A 12488-nucleotide genomic window follows, 5' to 3' on the forward strand; every position below is an offset into this window, starting at 1 on the left:
AGTGTGGGCTGAATTATATGGAGATGACTAAATGGAACTTTCATTCCCAAGAGCATAATAGGATGCCTTTCTGTTGTGCTTTGCTTTTTGAAGTCTGATTGCCTTTACTGAAACTATAGGACTTTTTTGTGTGTTTTGTTCCAACAACAGTATAAAATTTATTTAAATATTTACATTTTCTGTTTTTTACAGTAGCAGTGAAATACTAGTATGGGAACAAAATTACTTAATCAAAATCATAACCTCTGAGTACAAATTATTTTCTGCAGAATGGCCTGACTTATTCTTCAAGTTAGCTCAGAGTAGGTCAGGTCATGATACCTATGACACTTTCCTTAGAAACTTGAAAATTTCCAGTCACTAAATACAGATTTTTATTTTCTCATGTAAGAGCAAAGTGTTAGTTTTGTTCTATTTAATTTGCTGTAAAATTTTACTTACACTTACCATTACAACATCCCAAATATTTTAGTATAAAAGAGGATAACCTTCTTCAAATAATTCATCACATCAACAAATGAAGTATCTAATACAAAATCTAGCTCCTTATAAAATTAATTAAAGATTTGGTCTCACACTGGAAATTTAATCACAAAGCTAACCAGGGGTAATTTTTCCCAATAAAATTCATTTTGGTAAGCTTTTCTCAAGATAAGAATAAAAGTATCCAAAAGTTCATAATTATTAAGTAACTTAAAACTTTAATTTTTATTTTTTTAGTTGTAAAACTTAGTATTTATTTATATATATTGCTATTTTTTCTGTTGGGGTATGCATATTGAGTACAGGTGCCCTTGGTGGGAGCCATTGGGTTCCAAACAGTAATTCATAGAACTCCAGAGGTTAGGTCTAGAGTGAGGGATTGGGGTTGGGTGGGGGAAGGGCAGGTTCAGATAGCTTAAGAAAGGGAATTAGAATAGATAGTTATGGATGGATGACAGAGGAGGGCTGGAATAGAAGTATAAAGTGGGGAGGGAAATAGAAGAGGGGGCAAGGAAAGAAATATGGGGGAAGACAGCTAAAATTAAGCGCCATTTGAGCAGTAATATGGAAACAATACAATAGAAGCTTAAATAAAAATTAATATATAATATATAAAATGTATATATTCCACCTGTTACTAATATTTTTTTAGATATATTTTATTTTTATTAATTACAGTTTATTCACTTTGTATCCTACCTGAAGCTCCCTCCCTCTTCCCCTCCCAATCCTGCCTCTTCGCCACCCTTGCCCCTCCCCCACCTTTACCCCTCTCCCAGTCCACTGATAGAGGAGGTCCTCCTCCCCTTCCATCTGACCCTAGCCTATCAGGTTTCATTAGGACTGGATGCATTGTCTTCCTCTGTGGCCTGTAAGGCTGCTCCTCCATCAGGGGGAGGTAATCAAAGAGCAGGCCACTGAGTTAATGTCAGAGACAGTCCCTGTTCCTATTACTAGGGATCCCACTTGGACACTGAGCTGCCCTGGGCTACATCTGTGCAGGGGTTCTAGGTTATCTCCATGCATGGTCATTGGTTGGAGTATCAGTCTCAGAAAACACCCCTGTGCCCAGATTTTTTGGTTCTGTTGCTCTCCTTGTGGAGCTCCTATCCCCTCCAGGTCTTTCTGTCTCCCCCTTCTTTCATAAGATTCTTTGCACTCTGCCCAAAGTTTGGCTATGAGTCCCAGCCTCTGCTTTGATACCTTCCTGGGTGGAGTCTTTCAGAGGCCCTCTGTGGTAGGCTCCTATCCTGTTCCTCGTTTTCTCCCTCTTCCAATGTCCATTCTGTTTGCCCTCTAAATGAGGATTGAACATCTTACCCAGAGTCCTTCTTGATTAGCTTCTTAGCTTCTTTAGGTGTACAGATTTTAGTATGTTTATCCTATATGACATGTCTAATATCCACTTATGAGTGAGTATATACCCTGTGTGTCTTTCTGATTCCGGGTTAACTCACTCAGGATGATCTTTTCTAGTTCCTATCATCTGCCTTCAAATTTCATGATTTCCATGTTTTTAATTGCTGAGTAGTATTCCATTGTGTAAATGTACTACAATTTTTGTATCCATTCCTCAACTGAGGGGCACTAGGTTGTTTCCTGATTCTGACTATTACAAATAAAGCTGCTACAAACATGATTGAGCAAATGTCCTTGCTGTATACTTGAACATCTTTTAGATATATGCCTAGGAGTGGTATGGCTGGATCTTAAGGTAGCACTATTCCCAAATTTCTGAGAAAGCACCATATTGATTTCCAAAGTGGTTGTACAAGTTTGCATTCCCATCAGCAATGGAGGAGGGTTCCCCCTTCTCCACATCCTCTTCAGCATGTGTTGTCACTTGAGTTTTTGATCTTAGCCATTCTGATGAGTGTAAAGTGATAACAAGAAACCCAGTCCTCTACAATAAAAGATCTTCTGGAGGTATCTCTATCCCGGATCTCATGCTGTACTGTAGATCAATAGTAGTAAAAACTGCATGGTACTGGCATAGAAACTGACTCTGGATCAATGGAATTGAATAAAAGACCCTGAAATAAACCCACACACTTATGGACCCCGTGATGCCAAAACCGTACAATGTAAAAATGACAACATCTTCAACAAATGGTGCTGGTCTAATTGGATGTCTACATGTAGAAAAATGCAAATAGATCCATACTTATCACCCTGCACAAACTAAAGTCCAAGTGATTAAACACCTCAATATAAAACGAGACACACTAAACCTGTTAGAAGAAAAGGTAGGGAAGAGCCTTGACCTCATTGGCACAGGAGACAACTTCCTGTTGTCTCCAGAACACTAACAGCATAGGCTCTCAGCTCAACAATCAATAAATGGGACCTCATGAAACTGAAAAGCTTCTGTAAAGCAGAGAACACTGTCGTCAGAACAAAACGACAGCCTACGATTGGGAAAGCATCTTCACCAACCCTATATCTGACAGAGGACTAATATCTAGAATATATAAAGAACTCAAGAAGTTAAACACAAACAAATAAAGTAATCCAATTAAAAAATGGGGTACATTGCTAAACAGAGAATTCTCAATAGAAGAATATCAAATGGCAGAAAAACACTTAAAGAAATGCTCAGTGTCCTTAGTCATCAGGGTAATACAAATCAAAACAACCCTGAGATTTCACCTTATCAGAATGTTTTATTTTTTTTAAATTTATCAGTTATAACAGAATTTTAAAAATCCATTGAAATAATATCATATCAAACAAATCAAACTATTGTCTTGTTGGCACATACATCAGAATATGTCTAAGAGCTTTTAAATATATTTCAAGAGTATGTTTTAAAAGTATGAATACCCAGGTCTCACTCCAGCACAAAAGATGAAGACCTCTGTGGTTGTTAGTCAGTTTGCCAGCAGTAAGCCAGAGACAGGTGTTTGTGAATAATTGCTCTATATCATTCATTTGTAGTAAACAGTGCAAGATGTGTGTTCTAGTTTTAAAATAAGGTTGTGTTTAACATTTTCAAGTTAGTACCTCCTCCACTGAACTTAGTTTTCAAAACATGCAGTAAAGTATGTTATGGCCTTACAGTATCACCCACCTTTTTGCTTTCAAAGGCATTACTGCAAGCAGCATAATCAAGTTTGATACCCCTTTTTACTCCCACATATGCCTTACCAAGTTTGACATATGGAGTCTACCCTCCAAGAATTGAGTGTTTGACCACTTAGATTGTGTGGTAGGCTGTAAAAAAGCAGCATTGTAAATAAGTAGTAGACTATGAAAATCTGCTTGATTCATCATTTTTATAAGTGATGTTTGAGGGTGTTCCTTGTGTGTTTAGGTATATTTATCTAAAAATAACTCATATTAAGACTAATACTCTCAGCTAAGTTATAGCACTTTGAATGACAAAGGTGTATGTTTTTTACTTCTTTTTTATCTAGGTAATGTCCCAGTACCCTCCTCAGATAGTTCTTCCTAATATTTATGATACTATTTTCTACTAACAAATGCCTATGCACTAAACTAACATGCCTTTTAAATGCTACATTTGTGATTGAAAATTACAGCTGTGTTTCACCATTCATGTTTGTAATATTGCCTGTAGCTATTAAGTGGCCAGTTTGATGGATCATGATGCCTTAATATTGGCCTTATAACTAACAGATCTGGAGCCAGTAGATACCAAATACTATTTTAGCAATCTTGATTACTCCTCTTACAGATCTGGCTTTTCAGGCTTTCATTGTGGTTTTTTTTTTTTTTTTTTTAACAAAAGTGGGAGCAGTCATTTAGCAGCTTCACATTTCTTTCAAATGTAATCATTTGTTTAGTTCATTTTTGGAACTTGCACATTTTCCATAATGCATAAAATTACATGGAAGAAAAAAATTGTACAAGTAGGAAATGATTTTTTTTCCTTAAAAGTTAAAGTTCTCTGTTCTCTGTTAGTCTCTCTGGATGCAGCAAAATCTTAGATACAGATGAAGACATATATAATAATTTAGAAGCTTTAGAGTCAGTTATGTTGAAAGAATCATAATATATTATCAATTGATACAAACTATTGTAGACATTTTCAAATTTATGGAGTTCTAAAGTTCAGAAGCTCAACTAAATATGCCTTTTACACAGGAATTCACATTTGCTTTTTGAGACAGGGTGTCATGTAACCCAGCCTGATCTAAAACTTCTTACATAGCTAAGCATGATGGTGAATTTCTAATTCCCCTGCCTCCACCTCCTAAGTAGTAAAATAATAGCCATGGTGCATCGTACCCAGTTTCATGCAGTGGTAGGCATGGAACCCAAGGCTTCCTGCACGCTACACAGTCTACCATTGTTTAGCCTATTTAAAGTAACAAATGTTTTACAAACTTTTCTTTCACATATTGAGAATCCAATGGAGATATGTGAAAGAAAATATCAAATTGAAAGAATGAGAAATTTTTCCTTTTGTAATTAATTGTACTTCATTTATTTCCTTAGGGAGTATGGGCTGGCTATTGGAGGACAACTCCGTAGGAGCTGCTACTCCACATGGGTTCTCACGATACCATTCAGATGATTAGGCTTGGTGGCAAGTGCCTTTTTCCACTGAGCCATCTTGCCCTCTCCCTTATTTTTTTTAGTTTTTATGTTATAGTTGCTATTAATTAGAAGTAAAGAAAATTATAAATACTTACTGGTAACTGACAATTGTTATGTCTTTGAAGTAACAAAACTATATTTAATTTTGTATTTGTTGTTAACTTATGTATGATGTGATATTTAAATTGTGTGAGTGACTAAAAAGTTTGATCAGTATGCCTTTAAATTGTTTTAATTCACTTTCATGAGCTAACTATCCATAGTTCTTGTCTTCATATGCCAGAGCATGCTCTCACAAGTAGAAACCCAGCAAATCCTTGGGGAAAGGAGTCCTTGAAATTGTTCATCATTCACATTTAACAACAGATATACAATTTTGAAAGAGGTTTTAGGAGGAAGAGAAGCGCCAAGCTTTTAGAAGTGGCCTGTAAATGCTGAAACCCACTTTGCTACTTGAGGAAGACAGGCTTGAACTACTCTTGTGAGCTAGTTTCTGGCAGCTGGGCAGTGCTGTCGTTTATATTTAGCTGTGTTGCAGCTTTAGAAGTGCTTCCAATTTCTTCCATTGTTACAGATTGTTCATTGTTTAACCTGTGTAAGTCATATTAAGTATAAATCTTATATTAGTTCTAGTCCCCATACTTTCCCTCTGTGTACTGCTCTGTGCACATAGCTAAACTTAGAAAGATATGTCATTAAAGAGTTCTTTATTGGGGTCCAGTGAATGACTCAGTGTGTTAAGTCACTTGCAATGAAAACCAAATGACCAGAGTTTGACCTCCAGGTGGAAGGAAAAAAAACAACAATTTGACCTGTACATATGCAGTACAATGCTTACACACATACACATACTAAAATAAAACATAGAACCCATGTGACATAAAAATCGGGAGGAGGATACTGGGACTCGCAGGGTGTAAGAGGTATGGAGGCAAGGAAATACTAAAAGATGAGGAGTCATGTGGAAAAGTAAATGAAAAGTTTTAAGTATTTAACAAAATACCATTAAAAAACCTGCTGCTTTATAAACTTTCTAAAAAATGAAATAATGTTTTTCTCTTTAGAAAACTTACTTATTGGCCCTTAATGGCTTTCTAGCCTTCTCTCTCACAAATCAAGAACAGAGTCTCAACTAGATATTTATATAAAAATCACACAAAAGAACAAAAACTATCACAGGCCTATGAGACTGGAATCAGTTTGGCCAGTAACATTGAATCATTTTAGATACATTGAAGTTACCAGTCATTGAGAACAAAGGAGATCCATAGAACTTTTCTATTGAAAACTAAAGGAAGATGGGATCAAGCATAAGAAGGTGATTTTTTTTTTAAACTGGAAATGGTTTAAATTTAAGTTCGTATGTGAACAATGTGTTGAAAGCTCCTTAAAAGTATGGATGTGTCCTTCTGCTTTCTGTATTCCTTTCCCTCTTAAAATTGGTCTGCTCCTCTACATCCATCACTAAGTAATAATGTGTTCCTGTAAACTGTGAGCCATGAGAGCAGGGACCATCCTTAGATGTCTATTTTCTGTGCCCAATACAGAACAATTTCTTTGCAATTTGAAAATGAAAGATGATGATTCCCTAAGGAATTGTAAAACTTCAGAGAGTATAAGTGACTTTTGGTGTAGATGGGTAGATGGAGTGAGGTTTTACAACACTGTCCAGCATAGCAAACCCCTGGGCTCTAGCTGTCCTCCCACTTCAGCATCCAGAGATAGCTGTCACAGTGTGTGCGCCTAACAGCATCCAGCAAAAACTCATTCTGTAAGTATAGTATTAGATAGCATCAGAGTAGAAAGAAGGCCCAGTAAGACCGCTGGTATTGTAGTACCCGCTTACTGTCTAAATGTTTTCATCATTATTTTTGCTCATAGATTTGTTCAATAATTATAAAAAAAAAAAAAAAAACCTACCAAAGGAAGGAAGGAAGGGAGGGAGGGAGGGAGGGAGGGAGGGAGGGAGAGAGGGGGTTTGATATAATTGTTTATGGCCTTGTCCAGTAAATAAGTTTAAAAGATGGAAAATGGTGAAAATATAAATTTTTTATTTCTACACATTTTAACATGATGTGTAATAAGATGCTTTCCCATTATAACATTAATCTTAATTCAGGTACATTTTTCAATTCCTTGAAGTATACTGGACATACATTCCATTCTGCAGGATTTTTTAAATTAATTGTTCTCTCTCTCCCTTTTTCCATCTCTGTGTGTGTCTGTCTCTGTGTTTGTGTGATTGTGTGTGTGTTAAAACAGTTGTAATCAAATCCATGATCTTAGAAAGACGTTGCAGTATTATGCTCTGGTTTTCTGCCTTACTGTTGTTTCCTTGCTTTTAAGGAGCAGTCCATTCTCTTAAAAGAGCCCTTGGACTTTTCAACAGATGGAAGTTTATCTTGGATCAAAACAAAGCTTCTGTTTCAATGTATTCCTGCCTGAAGGCAGGAAACTGGACCAGAAGACATCATGCAGGCCCCTGACAGACCTGTGTTTTGTTTGCAAATCTCACTGCTATTTAGTGAGTGAGCTAGAAGGAGCTCCTAGGACCTTCAAAGCAGCAGCAGCAGCTATTGGCATGCTCTGTAAGTTATCTTTGCCTTCGTATTGGAAAGGTAGCCTTAGAAGTGTAGGAAGCAGTGCAGTCCTTGAAAGTTACTGCTTTCCAGCCCATGAGGAGAAGTTGCTATTCCTCCACTTTGTAGTGGCGGTGCACCTGCGTCACTGTTACTGTAATTGTATTGCCAAATCAGGTGTGAGATTAGTTGTTGGATGTTACATGTAATCTGCACAGAAATCAAATTATTTAACCTCGAAACCCACAGTACCTCCTCCTGCTGGTTTGCTGTTAAATATTCAGTATTTCCTTGTCATGAATACAAATGGAGGACAAATTAGAATCTACAGACAGCTGACCTGAGCTTCAGATTAGAGGCTGAGGGGCTTGTGCTGTTTTAAATGTTTTAATTATCATAGTCCCAGTAGCCAGTTGAAGGACACACACAAAATCATTTTTTAACAAAAGAAAAAGCAGGGCTCCTCCTCCTCTTAGTGCAAGTGTTTGAGTGTGATTGTGTTGCACTTGCAGTAGAGGGATGCTGATCTGCTGCAAGGAATTAGGTCTGTTAGGATGAGGCATTTTTAAACGCCAAATATCTCCAGGAATATTTTTCCTTGGTGTTATTTGCCTTGTCGGAAGGATGATGTATAGTCCTCATTTTATTTTGGACAATGGATCTGTTTCTGTGTGTGAAGTTTAATTTAGACTACAGATCTGGAAGCTTACATTGAATGTGGGGAAATTGTGTAGAGTAATGGACTGATTCATACATAATAGCATATATTTACACTGGGGAAGAAGGAACACAGGTGAAATAAGCTACAAAGAATTCTTCTAGGATTAAAAATGCTTAATGTGTGCTCATTTGAAATTTACTTTTAAATAAATAAATTTTTTTATCTGAATCAAAACTTTCACCATTTAGAGTAATGGAAAATATTTAGTGCGTTAGAATACTATGTTAGTTTATAAAATAATAATAGATCTATAGAATAGAACAATTGTAAAATAAAATTTTTAAATTAATTTATTAACATTTTGTCAGTATTAATCTGGTATCTATAGTCTTGAACTTGCATTTTTGTTTCTTGTATATATGTTAGTGTAATGTTGATTTGATTAGTTATGCCTGGCTTGTAAGCGGTGAAACATTTTTATATACTCTTGGGAAATAAATTTGGCAGAAAATCAGCATGAGTAGATTTAATTATCACTCTGAGACCTTTCCCTTTTCTAGCTTAGTGATCCTGAAACTCCATGTGTCTCACTGAAATCTGTGTGGACGCTAAGCTTCGCTTCCCAATTTGTTCTTCCATGCAATGATAAGCCAAGCAATTACTGGTTTATTGATTTTTCATCATGGCAAATTTAAAGTTGATTTTTTCCTGAAAAGGCAGGGGTGATTAAGTGTTTCCCCTCGGTTTAGTACAAGAGAGCTGTGTGGCAGAATCTAATATCCTGAGGTCAACCTCTGCAGGCAGATAATACGGTGTCTTGGCCACGTGCTAAAGAGAGAAATCAGGACTACAAATGTGATAGGATATATGTGGAGACAGTTTAATTTGCTCCATTTATATGAACAAGCCATGTGGCACACGCTCGGAAAACATCATTTTCAATGGGTTTAGAAGTTAGGCCCACGTGGCCAGAGAGAATGAGTGACTACAGACAAGAAAGGTGTTATTGGTTATTAAGGGAATATCACTACCATTTTTAAATGAAAATAGCAAACCATTGGAATATAGGATTTTCAAAACGTGGAATGAAATCCACACTTATTATTTTGACAATTTACTGGATTATATGATGCAAAAATAAACTGCCATGTTTATTTTTGTGATTAAACTGAGCATAGTAGTCTTAAATATGTATACATGATAATTTCTTCAGGCAGTTTTCTGGCACAGTATAGTCTTAGCTTTATGAAGATACAAATATTTCAACAAAATATTCCATACTTGACTCAAGTTATTTTCAAACACCCTGAACAAATTTTTAAAATAACATTTTAAAATTACTTATGGTAAGCAGGAATAGAGATAAAAAGATAGACATGATTATGGGAAATTTTTAACATAAAAATTATAGAAACATATCAATAACTCAATATTTGCCATGCTTTTTGATTAAAAAATCAAAGATTCTAATTTTAGACATTCTAGGAACAACAAAATGTATTTGTTGAATCATAAAATAGAAGTTGCTTATTTTTCGTAATCTTTTATATGACACTGAATATCCTACCAAAACGTTTAACAAATGTAGTGCCCTCCCAAATCTTTAAGATCCTTTTCCAACTAGTTCTGTTTCTAATCAAGTCTCTTCCTGTGAATTGGAAGCCCATGTGTCTAGGCCCACGTTACACATTCCATTGAGAAACTCTCTTCTACTTAGCTCTTTGGTGTTTGGGCTCTGAAGTTTTATGTGTTTTCTCCTCACATCTGACAATAACTGTCTGTGATCATATTTAAAATTGGTGAATATGTCATTTCAACATCTGTTTTCAAATACTTTTGATTTGTGATAAATGTACATGAGTACATCATTTTCAATATAAGGTGACTCATAAGTCAGATAGTTGTGATTGTCACTGACTTTAAGTTTTTATTTAAAAATGTTTTTCTCTGAAACAATAAATATTAGAGAAACATTCTGTTTTCAATGAGAAAACTTTTTCAGTATATATGAAATATCTATCCCGTAAATTATCCATAGAATACATAAAAGAATTTAGTCAGAAAAATTTTTTATAAGCACCAAAGAAAATAATTTTGTTTTATTTTTAAGTACTTAACCATTTAGCAGCCACCCTGCTCATGATTTCTCTGGGCTTTTCAGCAGTATGGCATTATGGACTTGTCTCATCCCTACGGCCATTACCAGTGTTTTCAGACTAAGAAAATGCCAGTGTATTTCTTTTTAAAGTTCTTTCCTATCCCAGGCTTCAAATAACTGTTAGTCGACCTATTCGCTAATTGATAAATCACAGTCTGTTGTCTTCTGTCTGACTTTTAGTGTTGATTGAGCTTTAGTGACCTCTTTTAGTTAATGGTTGTTCAAAGGAGAGGTCAGTATGGAAACATGATCCCTGCCTTGTTTTTTCATTCATATCCTTCTGTTAGCAAAACCTATCAGTTCCTGACACCATGCTAAATGCTAGTACTATGAAGATAAATTAGACAAGCTCCTTGTTCTTTAAAAATATGTGTGTGTTCCTGTGATCATTAGAAAGGCATGCCATGTGCATAACGTATGAAGCAATGTAGGAACAAGCTCCAATAACAAAATGTAGGTAGACTGCTTGTGAAAAGGGGGAGATTACTTGTAGGCAAGAGAATTGGGGAATGCCTTGAAGAAATTACTTACATTTTTCAAATCTGTCAATATGAACAATCCTGAGCTAAACATATATACTAGGTAGTAACAGGGGAAGGGAAAAGAACTGTTTTGTTTTTGTTTGTTTTTTTTTTTATTCCAATGCCCTGTACAAAAATTAATACCTAGCCAGGTTATATAATTATACCGGTGAATTATGAAATGTCCTTGTTTTGTAAATAAATTGGGCAAGTTAAGTGACTCACTTAAGATCATATGGAGACTAAGTAATGGAGCTAGTACTTGAAATTTCTCATTTGAATTTTATATGCCCAATTTCTTTTTTATTGTTTTTTATGTGTGTTTGGTTTTGTTTTTCTATTTTGCAATTATGTAGCCTACATAGCAATTGGATCTGGATCTTGACTTCATAGTGACAGACTCTGAAACTGACCAGTGTTGCCAAAAATAGTCTGCATCAGAATAACCTGATAGTAATTGTTAGCATGCCTACATTTCTAATGCCTTGTACTGTCCATAGTTTAGGTGAATTTGACCCCAAAATGTATCTGTGTTCTAAAGTGTGTGTGGTGATTGCAGTTGTGTGACTTCTTTGCTGCATAACTAAGCACTTGGAAAGAACTCAATCAGCATGATTTACCACGTAATACATGTATGTAGTTAATCATTTTCTTTTTTCTTACTTTATTTCTTCCTTAAGAATTTCTTACAGTGTATTTTAATTATACTCAACCCCTCCCTCAACCCTTCCCTGATCCACCCACCTTCCCTGCACACTCTAATTTGTGTTATCTCTTTAAAAAAAAAAAAAAAAAAAAACATCAAAACCAATTTCTACTGCCAGTCTATTTTTGGTTCTGGCCCCTTCCACTGGAGTCACATGACTTACCAGGAGCCACAACTTAAAGAAACTGTCTCCCCTCCTTTCAAAACCCATCACTTATTATTTGAATATTTAATTGTATAATCTTTCCAATTATTTTTTAATTAAAATATTTTATACAATATATTTTGATCACTTTCTTTCCCCTCCCTTAACTCATCTCAGATCTTCCCCGTCTCCATCCCTACCCTACTTCACATTCTTTCTGTCTGAAAAACAAGCAAACCAAAAACAAATTAATGAACAAAATGAAAATCAAACTCAAAAAAAAAAAAAAAATAAGGCAAAATTTGACAAACCAAAATAAATTGGAGCCAAAAGGCTACATAACAAACAAACAAACATGGAGTCTTTTTTTATGTTGCAACTAATCTGGGCATGGGTGTGTTCCAGAGTGTAATTGGTATACCCAATGACATTGAAGAATACTGGTTTTTAACCTTTTCCAGCAAGTTTCAGTAGCAAATAGCTTATAATTTAGAGTTACAACATTGATCTACATCCCCTTCTCAGTGCTGGGATTTTTTTTTTGGTTTGAACCTGTGTAGATTTTGTGCATGTCACCACAATTTTTGTGAGTCCATACGTGTATCAATCCTGTTGTATCTAGAAAATGCTGTTTCTTTGGTGTCATTTTGAAAGCCACCTTTAGATTTAAGA

General features: G+C 35.5%; 1 protein-coding gene across 1 annotated transcript in view; it reads left to right on the plus strand.

The window, feature by feature from the left end:
• Rsrc1 (arginine and serine rich coiled-coil 1) overlaps positions 1-12488 on the plus strand; it is a 279466-nt gene that overhangs the window by 230324 nt on the left and 36654 nt on the right. The window lies entirely within an intron of this gene.

This window comes from Psammomys obesus, unplaced genomic scaffold, assembly GCF_907164565.1.
Source record: "Psammomys obesus unplaced genomic scaffold, mPsaObe1.curated_primary_1811, whole genome shotgun sequence".
Lineage (NCBI taxonomy): Eukaryota > Metazoa > Chordata > Mammalia > Rodentia > Muridae > Psammomys > Psammomys obesus.